The following is a 22,997-nucleotide window of genomic DNA, read 5'->3' as shown; positions in this document are numbered from 1 at the left end:
AAAGTGCAGAACCCTGCCCTTGGCCTTGTTCAGTCTCATCCCATTGGCCTCTGCCCACCCATGCAGCCTGGCCAGGTCCCTCTGCAGGGCTCTTTTACCCTTATTCATCTTAACTGTCATTGAAATTGTCAAGGAGCAGCTCTTGAGAAGGCTTTTTCGAAGCATAGGGATGGACATCAGCAAATACAGAAGGAACTTGAGCTTGCTGAGTTGGACTGGCAAGAGGAGCAATAATTAGAATCTCATGTCAAAATGGATATCATATTAGAATCTATTACTTAAATGATATTAAAGTTACACAGTGGTGTCTCATCAGCATGTGGTGCTGATATGCAGCTGATTCATTTGCAGAGTGGCTTGGATTGGAAGGGACCTTAAAGATCATCCATTTGCCATCGGCAGGGACACCTTCTTCTAGCCCAGGCTGCTTAAGGCCTCGTCCAGCCTGGCCTTAAACACCTCCAGATCACATTGGGTGCTTCTGTGCTCCACAGCCTCCCTGGGCAACCTGTGCCAGGGTCTCACCACCCTCACTGTCAAGAACTTCTTCCTAACATCCAGTTTCAATCTCCCCTCTGCCAGTTCAAACCCAATCCTCCTCATCCTGGCATTACCAGACCTGGTCAATAACCCCTCCCCAGCCTTCTTCTTGTCTCCCTTCAGATCCTGGAAGGCCACTCCAAGGTCCTGCTGAAGCTCTAACCAGTCCTGTCTGCTGCACTTAGCCACATGAAGTGTGCAGGGTTTAATTCTTGCATGGATAAACTCTTTTCAGGACATCTGTGCCCTGCTAGCATGGGATATGAAAGGCCTGTGGAGAAAGTGTGACTTCATATAGCTTATAGTTTAGGGTGATTAATTAGTTGATATTTGTGTTCTCCCACTGTGCCAGAAGAAGGCAGGGCGAGTGTTTTATCTGGGCAAGAGCAGAGCAGATGCCTTGTCAGATCATAGATCATGAGTGCTCATTAACTTTTATTATCTTTATGAAATGTTAGATGGCAGAGCCTAGGTTTGGATGCCTGAATATGTGGCCTGCATCTGATGTTGCAAATCCATTAAAGCCATGGAGTGTGAAATGCAGTCTGATGACTCCTACTGTACGCTCCGGAGTAGGGTTGGAAATGGAATTGGAGGGAAAAGGGAGTTGGCTTGAATCTTTCAGACAGTTGGAGACTTCCACATGGGCAACAAGGAAAATGTTAGAACCTCTTGAAATTCAGCAAGGCCAAGTTTAAGGTCCTGCATCTGGGTGCAATCCCAAGCACAACTCCAGGCTGGGTGGGGAATGGCTAAGAGCAGCCCTGAGGAACAGACCCTGGGAGTCTGGGGTGATGAAAAGCTCAACATGAGCTGACAGTGTGCACTTGCAGCCCAGACAGCAACCCTGTGCTGGGCTGCAGCAAGAGCAGTGTGGGCAGCAGGGCAAGGGAGGGGATTCTGCCCCTTGGCTCTGCTCTCCTCTCCTCAGACCCCATCTGCAGTCCTGGGTGCAGTTCTGGAGCCCCCAGCACAAGCAGGACATAGAATTGTTGGAGCCAGTGCAGAGGAGGCCACCAAGATGCTGAGAGGGCTGCAGCAGCTCTGCTGTGAGGACAGGCTGAGAGAGTTTGGTCTTTGCTGTCTGGAGAGGAGACTTTACAGTGGCCTTCCAGTATCTGAAGTGGGCTCCAGGAGGGCTGTGGAAGAACTATTGACAAGGTCTGGTAATGACAGGACAAGGAGGAATGGGTTTAAACTGGCAAAGGGGAGATTGAAAGTGGATGTTAGTAAAGGGATCTTTGCAGTGAGGGTGGTGAGACACTGGCACAGATTGCCCGAGGAGGTTGTGGATGCTTCCTCCCTGGAGGTGTTCATGCCAGACTGGTGGGGGATTGGAACTGGCTGAGCTTTGAGGTCCCTTCCAACCTAAACCATTCTGTGATCTTCTCCCAGACACTCAGGAACAGAACAAGAGGACACAGCCTCAAGCTGTGCCAGGGCAGGGTCAGGCTGGATGTTAGGAAGAAGTTCTTCATAGCAAGAGTGATTGGCATTGGAATGGGCTGCCCCGGGGAGGTGGTGGAGTCCCCTTTAGGTGTTTAAGAGGAGGCTGGATGAGGCACTTAGTGCCATGGGTTAGTTAATGAGAAGGGTTAGGTGATAGGTTGGACTGGATGATCTCAGAGGTCTTTTCCAACCTGGTAAGTTCTGTGATCTCTGCTTTGGCAGCATGTGGGCTCTTTAGGAGTACAAACTCAAACTTGTGGTTTTGATTTCTTTGGGCTTTTCTTGGAGTCTGATGAGCTGATCCAGCTCTGCAAGTGCAGTGCAGGAGTGCTCAGAAGAGGCTTGCTCTTGCCCTTCCAGCTCTGGCTCGGAGTGGAGGCTGTCTTCATGACATCCAGCCTGGGTTTACTGTGCATAGAGCAAGGAAGGGCAAAGAAGGTTGCTCAGAAGGCTCTGAAGCTTTGGAATAAACAACTAGCCCCCTTGTTTGCTCCTCAAGGTATGCAGGCAGCCAGTCCTCTGCCGCTGTTCCTCCAAGGCTCCACACGCAGGTGATTTTTCCACTGGTGCTTCTGTGGTGCTCAGGACTTGGGTGTAGAAGTGGAGCCAAGCCACAGCCGTTCCTTTCTGACACGCAGTGTGTTGGTTTCCCTCGTAAGGAATGCAGCCTTTGCAGTTCTGCTCCCTGCTCACAAGAGGTCCTGTGATGTTCAGGCACTGGCAAGTTTTTTGCTGGCCCTAAGCCTGCCTTCACCCCTCCCAGTAGTCTCTGCCAGCCAGCTCTCTGTGGCTGAAAAACAGAATCCAGAGCTCCCTCAGCCATCAGCACCTTATTCCTTACCATTACTGTTGGTTTTAAATTGTTGAATCTAAAGGAATGTATCAGAGAAGGTTGTGGAATCTGTCTCTGGAGGCATTCAGAGCCCACCTGGGCGAGTTCCTCTGATTCCTGCTGCTTCTAAGCCAGTCCTACAGAAGTATATTTAACTGTGACTGCCTCCAGAGAGTGAAAATCCTGTTGGATGGATAAGTGTGTTTGTGAAACATAGATCACAGCCTCCAGTCCATCAGCTGTATGATTATCTCTAGTAATTCTGGGTGTAAACAGATGTTCTTCCTTGAAAAGTACTTATCTTTACAGCTCCACAATCCCTGAGGAGGTTTAATCTAGTTGATTTAAAGCTTTGATTCTTAGCACCAGTTTAGGAGTTGGACAGTTTAACTTCCTAACTGGAAAAATGCTCTTCTGTAGATGTTCTTGGTAACTCCAGCTGCATAGAAACAGCAGCTGTGTACAGAAGCTACTTATTTGTCCACGATTCCAACAGCTCAGCTGAAAACCTACCCTCTGTTTCAAAATGAAGGTAAGGAAAACACAAATGTGCATGCAAAACCCCCCAGCTACTGGGCTGAAAAGTGGAATCTTTATTTCATCTGTGCAGGCTGGGCAGTGAGTGGTTGGAGAGCAGCCCTGAGGAGAGGGACCTGGGAGCGCTGCTGGAGGAGAAGCTCCACAGCAGCCAGCAGTGTGCACTTGCAGCCCAGAGAGGCAAGCAGAGCCTGGGCTGCAGCAGCAGCAGTGTGGCCAGCAGGGCCAGGGAGGGGATTCTCCCCCTCTGCTGTGCTCTGCTGAGACCCCACCTGGAGTCCTGCATCCAGCTCTGGAGCCCCTGGGACAAGAGGGATGTGGAGATGCTGCAGAGTGTCCAGAGCAGGGCCAGGAGAATGCTCAGAGGCTGGAGCAGCTCTGCTGTGAGCACAGACTGAAAGAGTTGGGGCTGTGCAGGCTGGAGCAGAGGAGGCTCCCAGGGGACCTTCTTGTGGCCTGCCAGGATCTGAAGTGGGCTACAAAAAATCTGGGGAGGGACTTTTGAGGCTGTCAGGGAGTGCCAGGAGTGGGGGGAATGGAGCAAAGCTGGAGGTGGGGAGAGTGAGGCTGGAGGTGAGGAGGAAGTTGTTGAGCAGGAGAGTGGTGAGAGGCTGGAATGGGTTGCCCAGGGAGATGTTTGAGGCCCTATGGCTGGAGATGTTTGAGGCCAGGCTGGCTGAGGCTGTGTGCAGCCTGCTCTAGGGTAGGGTGTCTCTGTTCATGGCAGGGGGGTTGGAAGTGGCTGCTCCTTGTGGTCCCTTCCAACTCTGCCTGATCCTATGATTCTAGATGTCTCCCAGTTAGCAGCACTGACAGAGGAAAGCAGATCTGCACAGCCTGCATGAAGTGCTGTGGCATGTAGCATTCTGCTGTAGTAGTGTGAATAATCCTGGATTTGATGTGTGTGTGTTTAGATCAATACACAATTATAGAGTTGTTTTGCTTGACAGGTCTCTTCCAACCTGGTTGATTCTATGATTATATATGTTTATGTGTGTGTATATGTTGGCATTTTATGCTTCCAGGTTTATTTATTGTTATATATGGTAGAAAATGGACCCTATAGAGAAAAAGAAATCATCTTTTAAAACCTGAAAGGCTGTCTTGGGAAAAACTCCTTGTTCCCCACTCTTCAACATCTGCATCACGTTCTGTAAGCTTGTGGGAGGGATGAAAGATGCTGACCACAGATGGCTCTGCCTGCCTGCTAAGAATGGAACAGGATCATCTCTTGCCTCTACCCCAGTTCACATTTATCCATCTCTTCATGAGTCAGCTGTGTTCTTCATAGAATCATAGAGTATCAGGGGCTGGAAAGGACCTCCAGTCCAACCCCCCTGCCACAGCAGAATCACCCAAAGCAGGTCACACAGGAGCACAACCAGGCAGGTTTTAATACCTCCAGAGAGGTAGCCTCCACAACTCCCCTGGGCAGCCTGTGCCAGGGCTCTGTCCCTCTTACAGGGGAAAAATTCCTCCTCATGTTTCCATGAAGCTTCCTCTGCCTCAGCTTCCACCCATTGCCCCTTGCCCTGGCACTGGGCATCACCCAGCAGAGCCTGGCTGCAGCCTCCTGCCACTCACCTGCACAGCTTTATAACCATTGCTGAGGTCACCTCTCAGTCTCCTCTTCTCCCAGCAGCACAGCCCCAGCTCCCTCAGGCTCTCCTCCTAGCAGAGCTGCTCTATTCCCTTCAGCATCTTTGTGGCTCTGTGCTGGACTCTCCCAAGCAGTTCTGTGTCCCTCTTGAACTGGGGTCCCCAGAACTGGACACAGTACTCCAGATGTGGCCTCAGCAGGGCAGAGTAGAGGGGCAGGAGAACCTCTCTCAACCTCCTAACCACAGTCCTTCTAATCCACCCCAGAATGCCGTTTGCCCTCCTGGCCACCAGAGCACATTGCTGTCTTTTTTCCCCAAGTATTCTTTCTACCATGCAGGAAAAAGTTCCTCCAGAGAAGGGGTGTGTTCCTGAGCCAGCTGCTTGCTGCCTTAAGTGCTTGTGGCATTCTGTGCCAGGAGTTCAGCTGCTGAGCTCCATGCAGCCCCGAGGACTTCACTGGGACGGTTAAGCTTCTCCTGGGATGGCTTTGCTGTGCCGATTGGCACTGACAGGTCAGTTTGCTTACATTAAAAAGCAATTGTTGCTGTCTGGTCACATTTCTAACCTCTGCTGAAAGGAAACTGAGCCCTGGTGCTGCCCAGTCTGTGAAACCACCTTGGTCTGCCAGCTGTGTGCTGTGGGAGGAAAGCTGAGCCCTGGAGGAGTGAAGCTGGTTTGCAGCACACGGGCAGAGGTGTCACAGGGCTCTCTGCTCTCAGCACTTCAGGGCAGGAGTGCTCAGTGGCCTGAGTGTGAGTGTGGAATAACAGCAATGTTTTCGTGGAAGGGACTTCTCCAGACCATCCAGCCCAACCTCCCTGCCAGAGAAGGATCACCCAGGGCAGGCCAGACAGGATCAGACCCAGGCAGGTTTTGAGCCTCCAGCGAAGGAGACTGCTCAGCCTCTCCGGGCAGCCTGCTCCAGTGCTTCAGCACAGGAAGGAAGTTTCTCCTTAAGCTCAAGTGAAACCTCCTGTGTTCCACTTTGTGCCCACTGCCCCTTTTCCTGTCACTGGGCACCATTGAGCAGAGCCCAGCTCCATCCTCAGCATGTCCACCCTTAAATCTACACTGTTCAAGGGGGCACTGCGTTCACTACAGCTCAGGTGTGCTTTGTCTGGGTGTGTCTGGGGTGTAGAATCATAGGATCAAGCAGGTTGGAACAGACCTCCAGGATCATCCAGTCCAACCTAGCACCCAGCCTTAGACAATCAACCAGACCATGGCACTAAGTGCCCCAGCCAGGCTTGGCTTCAACATCTCCAGGAATGGCCACTCCACCACCTCCCTGGGCAGCCCATTCCAATGCCAATCACTCTCTCTGCCAACAACTTCCTAACAACATCCAGCCTAGACCTGCCCTGGCACAGATTGAGACTGTGTCCCCTTCTTCTGTTGCTGGTTGCCTGGCAGCAGAGCCCAACCCAACCTGGCTACAGCCTCCCTTCAGGTAAGGTGCAGACAGCAATGAGCTCTGCCCTGAGCCTCCTCTGCTGCAGGCTGCACCCCCCCAGCTCCCTCAGGGCTGTGCTCCAGGCCCCTCACAGCTTTGTCGCCCTCCTGTGGACACCTTCCAGTACTGCAACATCTCTCTTGCACTGGGGAGCCCAGAACTGGACACAGCACTCAAGGGGTGGCCTGAGCAGTGCTGAGCACAGGGCAGAAGAACCTCCCTTGTCCTGCTGCCACACTGCTCCTGAGCCAGCCCAGGATGCCATTGGCTCTGCTGCCCACCTGGGCACTGCTGCCTCAGCTTCAGCTCCTCTCTCCCAGCACCCCCAGGTCCCTCTCTGCCTGGCTGCTCTCAGCCACTCTGTCCCCAGCCTGTAGTGCTGCTTGGGGTTGTTGTGGCCAAAGTGCAGAACCCTGCACTTGGCTTGTTCAATCTCATCCCATTGGCCTCTGCCCACCCATCCAGCCTGGCCAGGTCCCTCTGCAGGGCTCTCCTACCCTCCAACAGCTCCACAGCTGCTCCTAGCTTGGTGTCATCTGCAAACTTACTGCTGCTGGACTCAATAGCTGAGTGCTGCTGGGCTCACCTGTAGGAAGCCTGAAGGCAATGCTTTCCTTGTGGTTTGCAGCCCCCCCCCGGGCCGTGGCTGGCGCTGCTGGCTGCGGGCTTTGTGTCTGCTCCTGTGCCTCTCCTGACTCCAGTTTCAAGGCTTTTTGTCACTCACTCTGGACGGGTTTGATGTGAGTTCACCAGGGGCTGTTGCTGGCTCGTCTGTCTCTGTGTTTAGCAAAGCTCCGCGGGCAGACACTACACAGGCACCGCTGAGGCTCACATCTGATGTCTGCCTCTGCCGCTGACCTCCTCCGTGACCTCGGTGAATCCCTTTGAGTCTCCGCACGCAGGTCGCTGCTGCTGGAGCGAGGCTGTGAACTGCTGAGGGAAGGAGACAGCCTTTGTGCGCCTGTGTGGTGCCTCCCGGAGCAGGTGAGTTCAGCAGGGACCTCTGGAAGTGGCCAGATGTAGTGTCTGTATTTTCACCTAGGGATTAATTCTGCTCTCTGCTCCTTGGAGACAGCTTTTGAGGAGTCTGCTTGCTCAAGTAGACTCCCGAGGGCCTCAGATGTCTGCTTGCTCCTCTGTCCTGCCATCCCATTGAGTTCTTCTGGCAGCTGGAGCAAGCCAGAGCTGCTGGCTGTTGTACTCACACGGTCAGGAGCTACTCTGCCTTGAAAAGGTTCAGTGCTCACCAGCCACAAACTCTGGGAGTCACAGAACCATAGAATCGGGCAGGGAGGGACCACAAGGAGCAGCCAGTTGCAGCCGCCCTGCCATGCCCAGGGGCACCCACGTGGCTCTGCTGATGTTGCCCTAAGGCCATAGCTCCTCGTCATGGCTGGCTCTTAGGCAGGGTAGGGAAAGCCTCTGATCAGCAGGCTCCAGGGAAGACCTGAGTGTTTGGGGAAGGCATTTCCACTGCTGCTTATCAGAGAGGTACCCAGGGCAGGCTGGGGAAACAGTGTGCAGTACCCAGCAGCTGTGTGCTGTGGGGCTGGGGCTGCAGACCTCTCAGGTGTGTGCAGTAAACACTTGACTTGAGAGAGGATAAAAGTCAATGTCATGAGGGAGTAGCCCAAGGGGCAAACAACCTGAGGCTTCCCAGCTCTTGGATGTGTTCCTTCTTCCTCTCCAGCCTCAGTGGCTGACTTTCCTTTAGCTCTCTGTTTCTTTTTCCTCCTTTTCTTTCTCTTGCCCCCCCTCCTTCTCTCTCTTCCCCCCCCCCCCTCCTTCTCTCTCTTCCCCCCCTCACCTCCTTTCTCTCTCTTCCCCCCCTCACCTCCTTTCTCTCTCTTCCCCCCCTCACCTCCTTTCTCTCTCTTCCCCCCCTCACCTCCTTCTCTCTCTTCCCCCCCTCACCTCCTTTCTCTCTCTTCCCCCCCTCACCTCCTTTCTCTCTCTTCCCCCCCTCACCTCCTTTCTCTCTCTTCCCCCCCTCACCTCCTTTCTCTCTCTTCCCCCCCTCACCTCCTTTCTCTCTCTTCCCCCCCTCACCTCCTTTCTCTCTCTCCCCCCCTCACCTCCTTTCTCTCTCTTCCCCCCCTCACCTCCTTTCTCTCTCTTCCCCCCCTCACCTCCTTTCTCTCTCTTCCCCCCCACCTCCTTTCTCTCTCTTCCCCCCCTCACCTCCTTTCTCTCTCTTCCCCCCCTCACCTCCTTTCTCTCTCTTCCCCCCCTCACCTCCTTTCTCTCTCTTCCCCCCCTCACCTCCTTTCTCTCTCTTCCCCCCCTCACCTCCTTTCTCTCTCTTTTCCCCTCACCTCCTTTCTCTCTTTCCTCCTCTCCTCCTTTCTCTCTCTTTTCCTCCTCTCCTCCTTTTTCCTCCTCTCCTCCTTTCTCTCTCTTTTTCCTCCTCTCCTCCTTTCTCTCTCTCTTTCCTCCTCTCCTCCTTTCTCTCTCTCTTTTCTCCTCTCCTCCTTTCTCTCTCTCTCTCTCCCCCCCCAACTCTTTTCCCTCTTCTGCTCCTTTCTCCCCTTGCTAGCCAAATATTTTGCAGAGGATCCAAGATATTCTCCTTCAGCCTTTCTCCAGCTGGAAGGAATGAGTAACACTAAGGGATGAAAACCTTTCCTGGGCAAGTGAATATGCTGTAGAGTAAAAGTCTTCCTCTAGCAGGATGCTTTGCTTTGCAAGAAATCAGACACTGTGCAAGGCCAGTCCTAGGGGTCCCTGGGATGTGTTGCTGTTCTGCAAGGAAGCTTCTGTGGGAGCCAGAAGGAGGGAGTGTAATAGGTGATTGTAATTGTTTAATAAAGAAATATTTTAATAGAATTGTAATAGGTGATTGTAATTGTTAATAAGAAACATTTTAATAGAATTGTAATAGGTGATTGTAATTGTTTAATAAGGAAACATTTTAATAGAATTGTAATAGGTGATTGTAATTGTTTAATAAGGAAACATATTAATAGAATTGTAATAGGTGATTGTAATTATCCAATAAATAAATATTTTAATAGAATGTTAAGCATGCTTAGCTGCAAAAGGCAGCGTATATACAGCTGTTGCAAATCAGGAGATATGCCTAACCCAGAGGTCATGCTATAGATGGTAATGTGCAAAGAATAAGCTAGCTAATTGCTGAGTATTTCAAAGACTAAAACTTTAGGTACACCCTTAATTTTGAGAAAACATGCCACATGTGGGACTCGGGACATTAATCAGTCATATTCCAAGGACTAAGCTTTAGGTGCATCCTTAATTTTGAGATAAGAAGAGAACATGCCACATGTGGGACTCGGACATTAATCAGTCATGTTCCAAGGACTAAGCTTTAATTTTGAGAAGTGGGATTCGGGACATTAACCAGCCAAAGGAAGTCCATATATGGAGACGGGTGAACCAGAGGACACCTGAGGAGGACTGCTTACTTCATCCTCAACGACCACCAGAAGGGAAGGAAGACCCTAACCCAAAAGAAGGAACATGCGCAGAAAGGATGGATCTATGTAATTTGCAGGGCGGAACAACGCAGACAACATAGTATAAATATAGGCTAATTAAGAGACTTGGCACGGCAGTTGGTGGAGCGGTGACTCCCCTGTCGTCCAGCGCTGTAACTTTGCTCATATTCTACTTGCCTAATTGAATAAATTTGTAACCTGGACACTTGGATTTTGAGTCATTCTCAATTTATAACAATTGGTGCCGTGACTCGGATCAGGGAAAGCAGTCTCTGACTCTGTGGGAAGGCGCCTCTCGGGCTTGACCCGAGGTCCTGCTAGAAGGAAGAGAATTTGCTTCAACCTGACCGACGAACCTAAAACAGAATAGAGCAAAGTGGTAAACCGGTCAATCCCATAAATTTTTGTGCACAGAAGTCCGGACGAAGACGCAGGACGCGTAAGTTTACTGCACAAGGGTTGCAGGGGGTACCGTTCGGGCGGGATTGGGTGTTCCCGGAGTACAGCAACTGAGAGGGGGGCCGGCAGCTCGGCACCAACCCAAGCGAAGTGCGGACCCTTTAGTACTGCGGTTCCCATATCCCGCGAGGGACTGGGCCAGGAATAAGGGGAGCGAGTGTGTGTGTGACTGATTGGTACTCCGGAAGATGGGAGCAAGGGGGGGGCAAGTCCTCTGATCCCATGGGCTTGCTGCCCAAAAATATACTGCACAAGGGTTGCAGGGGTTACCGTTCGGGTGGGATAGTGTGTTCCCAGAGCCCGGATGAAGACACGGGACGCGTGAATATACTGCACAAGGGTTGCAGGGGTTACCGTTCGGGTGGGATAGGATAGTGTGTTCCCAGAGCCCGGATGAAGACGCGGGACGTGTAAATATACTGCACAAGGGTTGCAGGGGTTACCGTTCGGGTGGGATAGGATAGTGTGTTCCCAGAGCCCGGATGAAGACACAGGACGCGTGAATATACTGCACAAGGGTTGCAGGGGTTACCGTTCGGGTGGGATAGTGTGTTCCCAGAGCCCGGATGAAGACGCGGGACGTGTAAATATACTGCACAAGGGTTGCAGGGGTTAGGTTACCGTTCAGATAGGATAGTGTGTTCCCGGAGCCCGGAGGAAGACGCGGGGCGCGTGAATATACTGCACAAGGGTTGCAGGGGTTACCGTTCGGGTGGGATAGTGTTTTCCCGGAGTACGGCAACTGAGAGAAAGGGGGGCCGGGAATAAGGGGAGCGAGGAAGATGGGGGCAGGGGGGAGCAAGTCCTCTGATCCCATGGGCTTGCTGCCCGTTATACCTAAGGAAACCCCCTTATCGGTAATGTTAGATAACTGGAATAATTACCCTGGGACGAGGGGTAAGACTAAATATCAAATGATATTTTATTGTACAAGGATATGGGGGGGAAAGAGATTAGTAAAAATGTGTTCTGGCCGACTTTTGGGTCCTCAGAGGATTGGGTCAGACAAAAATTGAATGTTTGGGTCAATAATAAACGACCCTTTAATCCAGAAGAAGGTCAGTATGCAGAAGTTTGGATAAAAACATCAGGACCAACTGCCTTATTCCCCTTAAAGGAAACAGGCAATAAAGAGGAGGAAAAGAAAGAGAAAAGAAAAACGGAGGAAGACATTTTATTAATACCACCACCCTATGTCCCTCCTGAACCACCCACTCCACCCACAGCACCCCCAGTAGTAAGAACCTCACCAGATCCCGTGCCTGTACCCAATTTACAGCAGACGGGACAAGAAAGCTCTGGCTCCACATCAACAATTAAATTAACTAAAACTCCTACTCCTCCCAGACGACAAACTAGGAGCCAGAAAGATGTCTTGCAATACCCTTTAAGGGAAATGCCTATGGGAGGACCACAACCAACAATAGGGTACATTTCTGTACCTCTGAATTCAGGAGATCTGAGAGAGTTTAAGAGAAATGAGATGGGTAAATTAATTGAAGACCCATTAGGAGTAGCAGAGAGATTGGATCAATTCTTAGGTCCTAATCTTTATACTTGGGATGAGATGCAGTCTATAATTAGTCAGTTATTTACAACAGAAGAAAGAGACATGATCAGAAGAACTGGTATGAGGATTTGGGATGCCCAACATGCCCAGGGACCTCAAGCAGACATTAAGTGGCCACTACAACGGCCGAATTGGAATAACCAGGATCCATTACATAGGACCCACATGCAAGATTTAAGAACTATTATAATCCAGGGAATTAGGGAAGCTGTGCCGCGGGGCCAAAATATTAATAAAGCATTCAGTGAAAGACAGAAGAAAGATGAAAGTCCAACCGAATGGTTGGAGAGATTAAGAAAAGCATTGCAGTTGTATTCAGGAGTGGATCCTGATCATCCAATTGGACAAGCCCTGCTGAAAACTCAGTTTGTAGCTAAATCATGGGAGGATATTAGGAAGAAAATTGAGAAGTTAGAAGAGTGGCAGGATAAAGGTTTAGATGAACTTTTGAGGGAAGCACAGAAAGTGTACGTTAGGAGAGAAGAAGTAAGTGAGAAAAGACAGGTTAAGTTGATGGCAGCTGCAGTCAGAGAAGGAAATAGGGGCAATAAAACCCCTGAGCGAAAAACAGTAGGAGCCAGGATGGGAAATTTGGATGAGGAAGTGAAGAAAAGAGAAGCAATAACTTGTCACTACTGTAACAAGAAAGGGCACATTAAGAAAAACTGCAGAGAAAGGATTAAAGATGAGGAGATACAGAAAATAGAATAGGGGAGTCAGGGGCTCTATCTCTTAGGGGACCGAAGTCATCGGGAGCCCTTGATAAAGATCAAAATAGGTCCCCAAAAGCAAGAATTTACATTCTTAGTAGACACTGGAGCTGAAAAATCAACAATTCAAACCCTCCCCCGGGGATGTGAAATTTCTAATGAAACCACAAGGGTGATTGGAGCAAAAGGAGAACCCTTTCGGGTTAATAAAATAAAAAATGTGATATTTGAAACAGAAAATAAATTTGGGCTTGGAGATTTGCTTTTGGTCCCTGAAGCAGAGTATAATCTACTGGGACGCGACATGATTGTAGAATTGAAACTAGAAATTAAAGTAGAGAAACAGGAGGTTACGGTATTAAATTATCCGTTAACAATTAAAGATGAAGAGCAAATAAATTCCGAAGTATGGTATGATCCAGAAACCATAAGTAGACTGAACATACCTCCACTGGACATACAAATTTCTAACCCACAAATACCTGTCAGAATCAAACAATATCCCATCCCATTAGAAGGAAGGAAAGGATTAAAACCAGAGGTAGACAGACTTTTGAAACAAGGAATTTTGGAACCTTGTATGTCTCCTTTTAATACACCCATTTTACCAGTAAAGAAATCAAATGGGAAATATAGGTTGGTGCATGATTTAAGAGAAATCAATAAGAGGACAATTACTAGGTTCCCTGTGGTAGCAAATCCATATACACTATTGAGTAAATTAGGGCCAGATAATTCCTGGTATAGTGTAATTGATTTAAAAGACGCCTTTTGGGCATGCCCGATTTCTAAGGAAAGTAGAGACTACTTTGCCTTTGAATGGGAAGACCCAGAAACAAATAGAAAACAACAATTAAGATGGACGGTGCTGCCTCAGGGATTCACAGAGTCACCAAACCTATTCGGCCAAGTGTTAGAGGAACTTCTGCGGGAATTTCAGACACATGAAGAAAATGTCCTTTTACAATATGTGGACGATCTCCTCATTGCAGGAAAAGAGGAGAGAGTAAGTCAAGATACCATAAAGTTATTAAACTTTTTGGCAGAAAAGGGACTAAAGGTCTCAAGGGACAAGGTGCAGTTTGTAGAAGAGAAAGTAAAGTACTTAGGGCATTACATATTCCAAGGAAAAAAGATTTTAGACCCGGAGCGAGTTAAAGGGATCTCCGAGCTTACAATACCAAAGACTAAAAGGCAGATTCGACAACTCTTAGGATTATTAGGATACTGCAGACAGTGGATAGAAAATTATAGTGGTAAAGTTAAATTTTTGTATGAAAAATTAAGTGAGGATAAATTACCTCGCTGGAACACAGAAGAGGAAGATAAGATAAGGCAGTTAAAAATAGAATTGAGTCAGGCTCCAGTCTTACAATTACCAGACTTAAAGCGGCCGTTTCATCTGTTTGTGAATGTAAGTGAAGGAACGGCTCTAGGGGTATTGACTCAGGAGTGGGCTGGACAAAAGAAACCAGTAGCATATCTCTCAAAAGTGTTAGACCCTGTGAGTCGGGGCTGGCCCAGTTGTTTACAAATTGTAGTTGCTGCTGCTATTCTACTTGAAGAGACTAACAAGATTACCTTTGGGGGAGAAGTCATTTATATGCCCCCATAACATCAGGGGAATATTACAACAGAAAGCTGAAAAGTGGTTGACAGATAGCAGGCTTCTGAAATATGAAGGAATCTTAATAGAATCCCCCAGGTTAGATCTAAAATTAACTGCTGCTGTTAACCCTGCCGAATTCTTGTATCCAGGAAAAGAAGAAACACTGGTCCATGATTGTTTACAAACTATCGAGCAACAAACCAGGATAAGACCTGACTTAGAAGAAGAAGAACTTGACAAGGGAGAAATTCTTTTTGTGGATGGATCATCCCGGATTGTAGAAGGGAAAAGAATATCAGGATATGCCATTGTCCAGTTGCTTAAAGGAGAATTCAAACTTAAGGAATCGGGACCCTTAAGTGCTAGTTGGTCGGCGCAAGCCTGTGAACTATATGCCCTATGGAAAGCCTTAGAACACTTAAAAGGGAAAGAGGGAACCATATATACTGATTCTAAGTATGCCTTTGGAGTAGTACACACGTTTGGAAAAATCTGGGAAGAAAGAGGTTTTATAAACTCACAAGGAAAAGGATTGATTCATCAGGAATTAGTTAAGAGAGTTTTGGGAGCATTAAAAGGACCACAGAAAATAGCAATTGTACATATAAAAGGTCACCAAAGGGGAACTAATTATCAGATTAGAGGAAATAACATGGCTGATACAGAAGCAAAGAAAGCAGCTGGGAACATACACGTTATATTAACAATGGCTGTACAAAATAAGGACTATGGAAAGAGTTTTGATCTAAATGAAAAGGAAAAATTAAAACAAATGGGGGTTGTAGAAAAAGACGGCAAATTTGTACTGCCAGACGGGCGGGAAGTTTTACCCAAGGGACTAGCTGTAGATATACTTACAAAAGTACATGAGAAGACTCATTGGGGAGCCCAAGCTTTGGTGGACCATTTTGAGCAACAATATACATGTGTAGGAGTCCACAACTTGGCAAAAGGTGTGATACTTTCCTGTGAAACCTGTCTCAAAGTAAATCATAGCCGTAAACAACAGAAGCCCCTTGGTGGGAGACCCCCTGCCTACTGACCCTTCTCGAATATACAAATTGATTTTACTGAATTACCTAAAGTTGGAAGATATAAATATTTATTGGTAATAGTGGACCATTTGACAAATTATGTAGAAGCATTTCCAACTGCTAGAGCTACTGCAAATCAGGTAATTAAAATTTTACTTGAAAACATCATACCAAGATATGGGGTACCTCTAATTATTGACTCAGATAGGGGACCTCATTTTATTTCAAAAATTGTTCGAGAATTGGTCGAAGCATTAGGGATTAAATGGGACTACCATACTCCATGGCATCCACAAAGCTCAGGAAAAGTAGAAAGAATAAATGCAGAAATCAAAAGTACTTTGACTAAATTGATGGTAGAAACAAAGTTATCATGGGTAAAGTGTTTACCAGTGGCATTGTTGATTTTGAGAACAAGACCAAGGACGGATCTGGGGGTATCATCATTCGAAATGTTATATGGGATGCCTTATAGGATTGAGAATCCTCAAGATAATGTATTAATAAGGGATCAAGAATTACAAGAATATATATCAAAATTGGCTGAACATAGGGAAATGTTGTGGAAAAAGGGATTGATTGTCCAGAGACCACCATTGAATTTGAAAATACATAATATTACACCAGGTGAATGGGTGATGATTAGAACCTGGAAAGAAGAAACTTTGAAACCTAAGTGGGAAGGACCTTATCTTGTGTTGCTCACTACAGAGACAGCAATCCGAACTGCTGAACGTGGATGGACGCATGCCAGCCGAATTAAGGGACCAGTGCCACCCCAGTGGAAGATAACCAGTGTTCCTGGAGATACTAGAATAATCTTGAAAAGATGAATCATGATTTTAGATATATTTGAATACACTTTTGACAAATTTCGTTCTTTGCCTTTAGGAGTACAGTTTATAATAGCATTTTCAATAGCTGTTTTAATTTCTTTGTTAATATTTTATTTGTGGAGAATTGCAAAGTGTGGATACGGTGTGTGTTCATGAACCAAGATAACAGTGAAAGGGATTGGGCATATATGGCAGATGTGTTAGATTCACCAAGGACCCCACTACAGTTATATGTAATATAGATGTATTGATCTTTTGTGGAAAACCAGGGTGCATATGCTATCCATTTGTTTGTTTTAAATGCAAAAAGTGTCGAGAAAAATGGTGGGCTCATTGTAGAGACGGATTTCCCCCTAGGGGAGTATGTGATGTTAGTTATAAGGAAAAAGAGAAATCACATATCAAACTCTGCAATACCTAGAATCTAGAGATCCCACTTCATTGTGGGACCCGCTACATTGGGTTTACGAAACCTTTGGAGTAAACCCAAACTCCTATTGTTTTAGCCCACGAGAATCTATACCATTTGTGATTGAATTAGTTCAGGTCCAGTGCCGAACGGAAGCTCTAACCGCTAGATGTTCTGAGTATATGGTTAAGGTGAAGGCCTGACCAGCATATCTCAGAAGATTAAATAAAAAAGGGTAAGTTACTCCGGACGGATGACTCTTGCTGCCAAGAAGATGGAACACCTCGTGGCTTGCTGCAACCAAGTCGACGAGCGAGGCAGAGGAGGATCCAGGAAGGAGCATGGAATAAAAAGAAAGCATTGGCAGAACTTCCTAAGGACTGGTGAGCTAAATAATACAAAACTTCAAAAATGTTTGACCATTTTTTGCATTTACTCACTCATCTGGATGGCTCCAATAGTTGAAGCAGGGAATCCCCATGAACCCTGGAGGTGGATAATGTATCAGTTGGAACTTGGGAAAATAATTGCAACCTATCAGGGAGTGGGGACTCCGACGTTTAACATCACGTCATGTCAAATGATAATATCTTTGTGTGAAAAATTGAATCAGTTAATCGACTGGCGAGAGCCAGGGGAAATGAATTATCTTTATATTTCTGTCCTGCTTCAAACCCTGGAAAAAGCTATTGTAATTATCCAGGGCAGTATTACTGTGGATACTGGGGTTGCGAAACCATAGCACTTGAGTGGGGAGTTCAACGAGATCCTGATCTCCGGCTGGAATGGCTTCCCAAAAATTGTAAACCACCTACTTATTCCCATGATGGAGATATTATGGGAAAAGCCTATCCAGCAAGTTGCACTAGTTTAAGATTAACTGTCAAAACCCCTCTAAAAGAGAATGGGAAGTTGGGAAACTTTGGGGAGTTAGAGTAAGAGAGCCAGGAGAAGATAGAGGAGGATTCATAAAAATAATTAAACAACGGCTCTTACATGACCCAATAGCCATAGGCCCAAATACATACCTAAATCCAGGTTCCACCAGAGTAACATCTCCGGTAACAGACCCTCAAAATATTAATGGTACGAAGAACACCACCTATAGATCTAAACCTTCTAACACAACTCAAACACCATCAGTAACATCAGGAACATTATCTAAAGATATGATTCCCATACAGAGTGATCCATTATGGAATTTGATGAAAACTTCATATCAGGTACTTAATCGAAGTGAACCAAACTTAACTGAAAGTTGTTGGTTATGTTATAGTATGAGACCACCTTTTTACGAAGCAGTAGGAAGAGCGGAAGGGATACACTGGTCAAAAGGTACTAACCCAGCTGAATGCGACTGGGATGAGCAGAGGAACCAGACCCAGGGAATAACTTTGCAAATGATAAGAGGACAAGGGAAATGTGTAGGAGAAGTTCCTGATAGATACAAACTGTTATGTAATTACACTATTGGAAAAGACGCCTTGGAAAGCGCTAGGAATAGAGCATATAAGTGGATAATTCCAGCAGAAGGAGCCAAGTGGATATGTTCTGATACAGGAATCACTCCTTGTTTATCCCTCCAGATTTTTGAAGTATCTCAATTCTGCATACAGGTCTCTATAGTTCCTAGAATCATGTACCATACTCCTGAAGAGGTGTACCATTATTTTGAACGGGGATTACCCATAAGTCCAAGGGAACCCCTCACTGCTATAACCATAGCTGCTCTGTTAATAACAGGAGGTGTAGGAGCAGGAACTGGAATTGCTTCACTAGTGAAAAGTCAGGAAATAAAATCATTACAATTGGCAGTGGATGAGGATCTTAACCGATTAGAAGAGGACATAAAGAAGCTAGCTACCTCAGTAAAATCACTATCCGAAGTGGCATTGCAGAATCGACGAGGACTGGATTTGGTGCTATTAAAAGAAGGTGGCCTGTGTGTAGCCTTAAAGGAGGAATGTTGTTCTTATGTAGATCATACTGGAGTGGTAATAGATTCAATGAATGAGTTACAGAAACGATTAGAGCAACGTAAAAAGGAAAGGGGTGATGGAAAATTATGGTATGAAAATTGGTTTAACACATCTCCATGGATCACAAACATCCTATCCACACTGGCAGGACCAATTATTGTTATAATAATGGTGTTGGTATTTGGGCCATGTATCCTGAACTATATTACAAGATTAGTTAAAAATCGCTTTGATACTGCTAAACTGTTTATCTTAGCTCTGAACAGAGACACAGGTTATAACGTTGTACCCACATCAGAAGAGTCTTACAATGAATCAGAAACAGGGGAGTAAATAGGTTTCTTTAATAAACAAATGAGAAAAAGAAAAAGGGGGGATTGTAATAGGTGATTGTAATTGTTTAATAAAGAAACATTTTAATAGAATTGTAATAGGTGATTGTAATTGTTAATAAGGAAACATTTTAATAGAATTGTAATAGGTGATTGTAATTGTTTAATAAGGAAACATTTTAATAGAATTGTAATAGGTAATTGTAAATTGTTTAATAAAGAAACATTTTAATAGAATTGTAATAGGTGATTGTAATTATCCAATAAATATTATTTAATAGAATGTTAAGCATGCTTAGCTGCAAAAGGCAGCGTATATACAGCTGTTGCAAATCAGGAGATATGCCTAACCCAGAGGTCATGCTATAGATGGTAATGTGCAAAGAATAAGCTAGCTAATTGCTGAGTATTTCAAAGACTAAAACTTTAGGTACACCCTTAATTTTGAGAAAACATGCCACATGTGGACTCGGGACATTAATCAGTCATATTCCAAGGACTAAGCTTTAGGTGCATCCTTAATTTTGAGATAAGAAGAGAACATGCCACATGTGGGACTCGGACATTAATCAGTCATGTTCCAAGGACTAAGCTTTAATTTTGAGAAGTGGGATTCGGGACATTAACCAGCCAAAGGAAGTCCATATATGGAGACGGGTGAACCAGAGGACACCTGAGGAGGACTGCTTACTTCATCCTCAACGACCACCAGAAGGGAAGGAAGACCCTAACCCAAAAGAAGGAACATGCGCAGAAAGGATGGATTTATGTAATTTGCAGGGCGGAACAACGCAGACAACATAGTATAAATATAGGCTAATTAAGAGACTTGGCACGGCAGTTGGTGGAGCGGTGACTCCCCTGTCGTCCAGCGCTGTAACTTTGCTCATATTCTACTTGCCTAATTGAATAAATTTGTAATCTGGACACTTTGATTTTGAGTCATTCTCAATTTAACAGGAGGACTGCTGCCCTAAAAGGCTGTAAGTAGTGTAATTCCCCACAGACAGCGTGAAGGAAGCTGTTTGGGAGAGATGCTTTCCTTATCTTCCTTCCTCACTCTGTGTTTTCAGACCAAGCTAATTATGTTTGCACACAGAGTTGCTGTTTACTCCTGTGACAAGCCCATGGGGAGTGGGGCTTTTGGCTGGCAAGGATGCTGTGTTTGTGGGGGAGGGAGGATGGGATAGCTGGGCAGAGCTGAGATTCCCTTCTCCCTTGCACCCTGATGTGAGCAGTCAAAGCTTGATGTGTCCTCTGTACCTTTTCACAGAGCTTTCTTACCTGTTTCAAGGCTCACTTTGTTAATGCTCCTACCTCCAGGCCCTTTGCAGCCTTCCTCTGCTTTAGCTCAGGCAATTACACTCTGCCTATTGAAGATTCCCATTGCTGGATCAATAGAAGTTTATTCTTCATTTCCTTCATCATAGCTATTGTGTAGTGCTGCAAAATGGTTGTTGTAGCCAGCTGTAATTCAGCAATGGATGAGCAACCCTGCAGACTGGAAAACACAAAGATCTTACAGGGTGACAAGTGATATAATGGTTATTGGTGGCTCTATTACCCCTTTGACATCTCCTTTAAGTTTTAGCTGAGGATTGGAGGGTGATCAGGGCATAAATGTTGCTTCAGTCAATGATGTGTGCATTTCCCCATCCCATCTGATGCTGGTTTCCTGTTGCAGACTGCTGGCATCCCAGGGGGGGCCTTGGCTGAGCCTGAGTCTGCAGAACTTGGTATCTGGTTCCCTGCTGCTTCCTGGTCAGCCAATGGCCTTGTGTAGAACTGGGCCCTGGAGGTGAGGATTGCTGCTTCCCTTTCTCTCCCAAGCAGCTGCCATGCCATTGCTGCTGCCTCCAGGCACCCAGCGAGCCTGCTGCCAACAGCTGATGTGTAGGGTTAGGTGTTTGAGGACAGAGGAAGTGTTGAAGCACCCTGTGATGAGCTCAGTTTCTGCCCTTTGTCCCTGAAACAGGACTTCTCAGGGTCTTGGGCTGCAGGTTGGAGTGTTGTGTAGCTAAGAATGTCTGAGCCAAGTAGCAGAAAACAAAGCTTTGATTGATGTTTGGTGTTGTGAAGCCAAACATGTGCTTGATTTTCTCTTAGTATGGTGCATTGAGCTGGCATCTGGGTGGGTTCTGTCAGCTTGGAGGGCTCAGCAGCAGGAGGCAGAGAGACCACATCTTCAGCAGGGAATGATGCCTGCACCGCTGTGGAAGAGCAGGTGGAAATGCTACTGGGCTGCAGCATTGGTGTCTGCAGCTGACTTTCCATGGGTGGAACAGCTGCTCCTGCTTTGAGCAGTGACAGTAGCTGGGTCCTGTGATGTTAGGATGTTTTCCTATGTTGCACAGCCCCTGGTGGAACACAGTGTGCTCCTAGCAAGGAAGTTAGCCAACAGAGGATGAGAGTTGAAGGCAGAGGTAGCTTGCAATGATGGTGCTCCAAAGGGAGATGTAAAGAAATGTGTGGATTTGGTTCATCTTTTTGTCCCCTCGTCATCTCCATGGTCCTCTGTTGAACTCTCCCCAGCAGTTCCCTGTCCCTCTTGAGCTGGGGAGCCCAGAACTGGACACAGTAATCCAGATGTGGCCTCAGCAGGGCAGAGTAGAGGGGGAGTAGAACCTCCTTTGATCTGCTGGCTACACTCTTCTTCCTGCACCCCAGAATGCCATTGGCCTCGTTGGCTACAAGGGCACATTGCTGGCTCCTGGGCTGCTTATATAGTAAGGAGAGATAAGGAAAGAGCAGGACCAAAAGAAGCCTGAATGAGGCTTGCTGTCCACAGCCAAAAAACCTGTTGAATCTGTGATAATGGACACAAAACTCTGCAGTCTCTGAATGAGCTGCTGCACAGAAAGCACTTTCATAGAGCAATCTTCTTACTGCATCTACATCACCATAACATCTTTTGGCACAGCCTTTTTATACCTCCTGTCTACACATGCAGCTCATGCAAACGATTTGCTTTGGAGTGAGATAGGGAGGGCTAAGGAAAACATTAACTAAGGACTAACACAACTTTCCCATTCCCTTTCAGCTGAAATGCTTAACAGACAAAGCTCAAACACAGGTTTAATTCACCTCTGAAGTACTTGGGCCTCTGAATTACAGTTTTAATCTGCAGTAGCTGAGTTATGTCCTCCTGCTCCAATATATATTCAGGGAGGGAAGGCTGAGTAGAACCTCCTTATTTTATAGATTGTGGGGATAACTTATGCAGACAGCTAACAGCCTGTTCCTGCTAGGTGGGGAGAATATATTGGAAGGGCTCAGGAGCTTGCTCCTCCTGTCACTGGTGGACTGTTGCCTTGTTTTTCCCACTGCAGAGAGGGTTCAGCCTTGAGCTGCCTACAAGTTCTGGAGCAGTGGGCTTGGGATGTGAGAGCAGGGTTGTGCCTGCCTGTGCTCCTGGGCAGGAGGGGTGCTCAGGTGAGTCAGCTTGGTTTGTCCTTGTCACAAGCTAAGAGGGACAAGCTCTGCTGTTGTTTGTGCTCTTGGCTAACACATGGGGCAGCCATCCAGGGAGCTGGCAGAAGATGTGTCAGTGCCTATGAGCAGGAAGGCTGTCATGGGCTGATGTTTGCAAGGCTTGAACCCCCAAACCTTTCTTCTGCAGAATCAAAAGGGTGCTCAGCTGGAATGTGAGCTGGCAACTGAGGGTGACAGGTAGCTGCCCAGACTGTTGGATGTCCTTGCCTAAAGAAGCATGAGGTGAGTGTGGGTCCAGCAGGTGGTTCATTTTACTGGCTGAGTAGCAAGGTTTAACATTGGTTTCTCTCTTCAAGGCACTCAGAGAGACAAAACTCTTGCTGCTTGCTCTGACTGCCACATCAGCTCCTGGGAGTTTTATGGTAAGCAGGCATCTCCCTTGGCCTCCACTCCTTGACTACCTGGCCTTTGGCAAACAGAGGCTCTCGGAGTGCTGCCAGCTGTTTCTGCCTGTGGGTTGCTCTCCAGACTCCTGAGGAAGAGGAGCAGGGGTGGAAATCAGAAAGAGCATCACTCTCTGCAAATACCAGTACCTGGTGAAGGTCATCCTGTGTGTTAGCAGTTCAAAGTGAGTTAGGGGAACACATATTTTGAAGAGACTTCTGTGGCTTGGAAAAAAAATCCCACTTTTGGGTACCTGCCACACAGGGAACAGAAACTCAAAGGGATCAAAAGCAGAGGGAGACATCTCGTTGG

This window comes from Pogoniulus pusillus, chromosome 33 (assembly GCF_015220805.1).
Source record: "Pogoniulus pusillus isolate bPogPus1 chromosome 33, bPogPus1.pri, whole genome shotgun sequence".
Lineage (NCBI taxonomy): Eukaryota > Metazoa > Chordata > Aves > Piciformes > Lybiidae > Pogoniulus > Pogoniulus pusillus.
The sequence above is the reverse complement of the archived record's forward strand: the minus strand, read 5'-3'. Positions refer to the sequence as shown.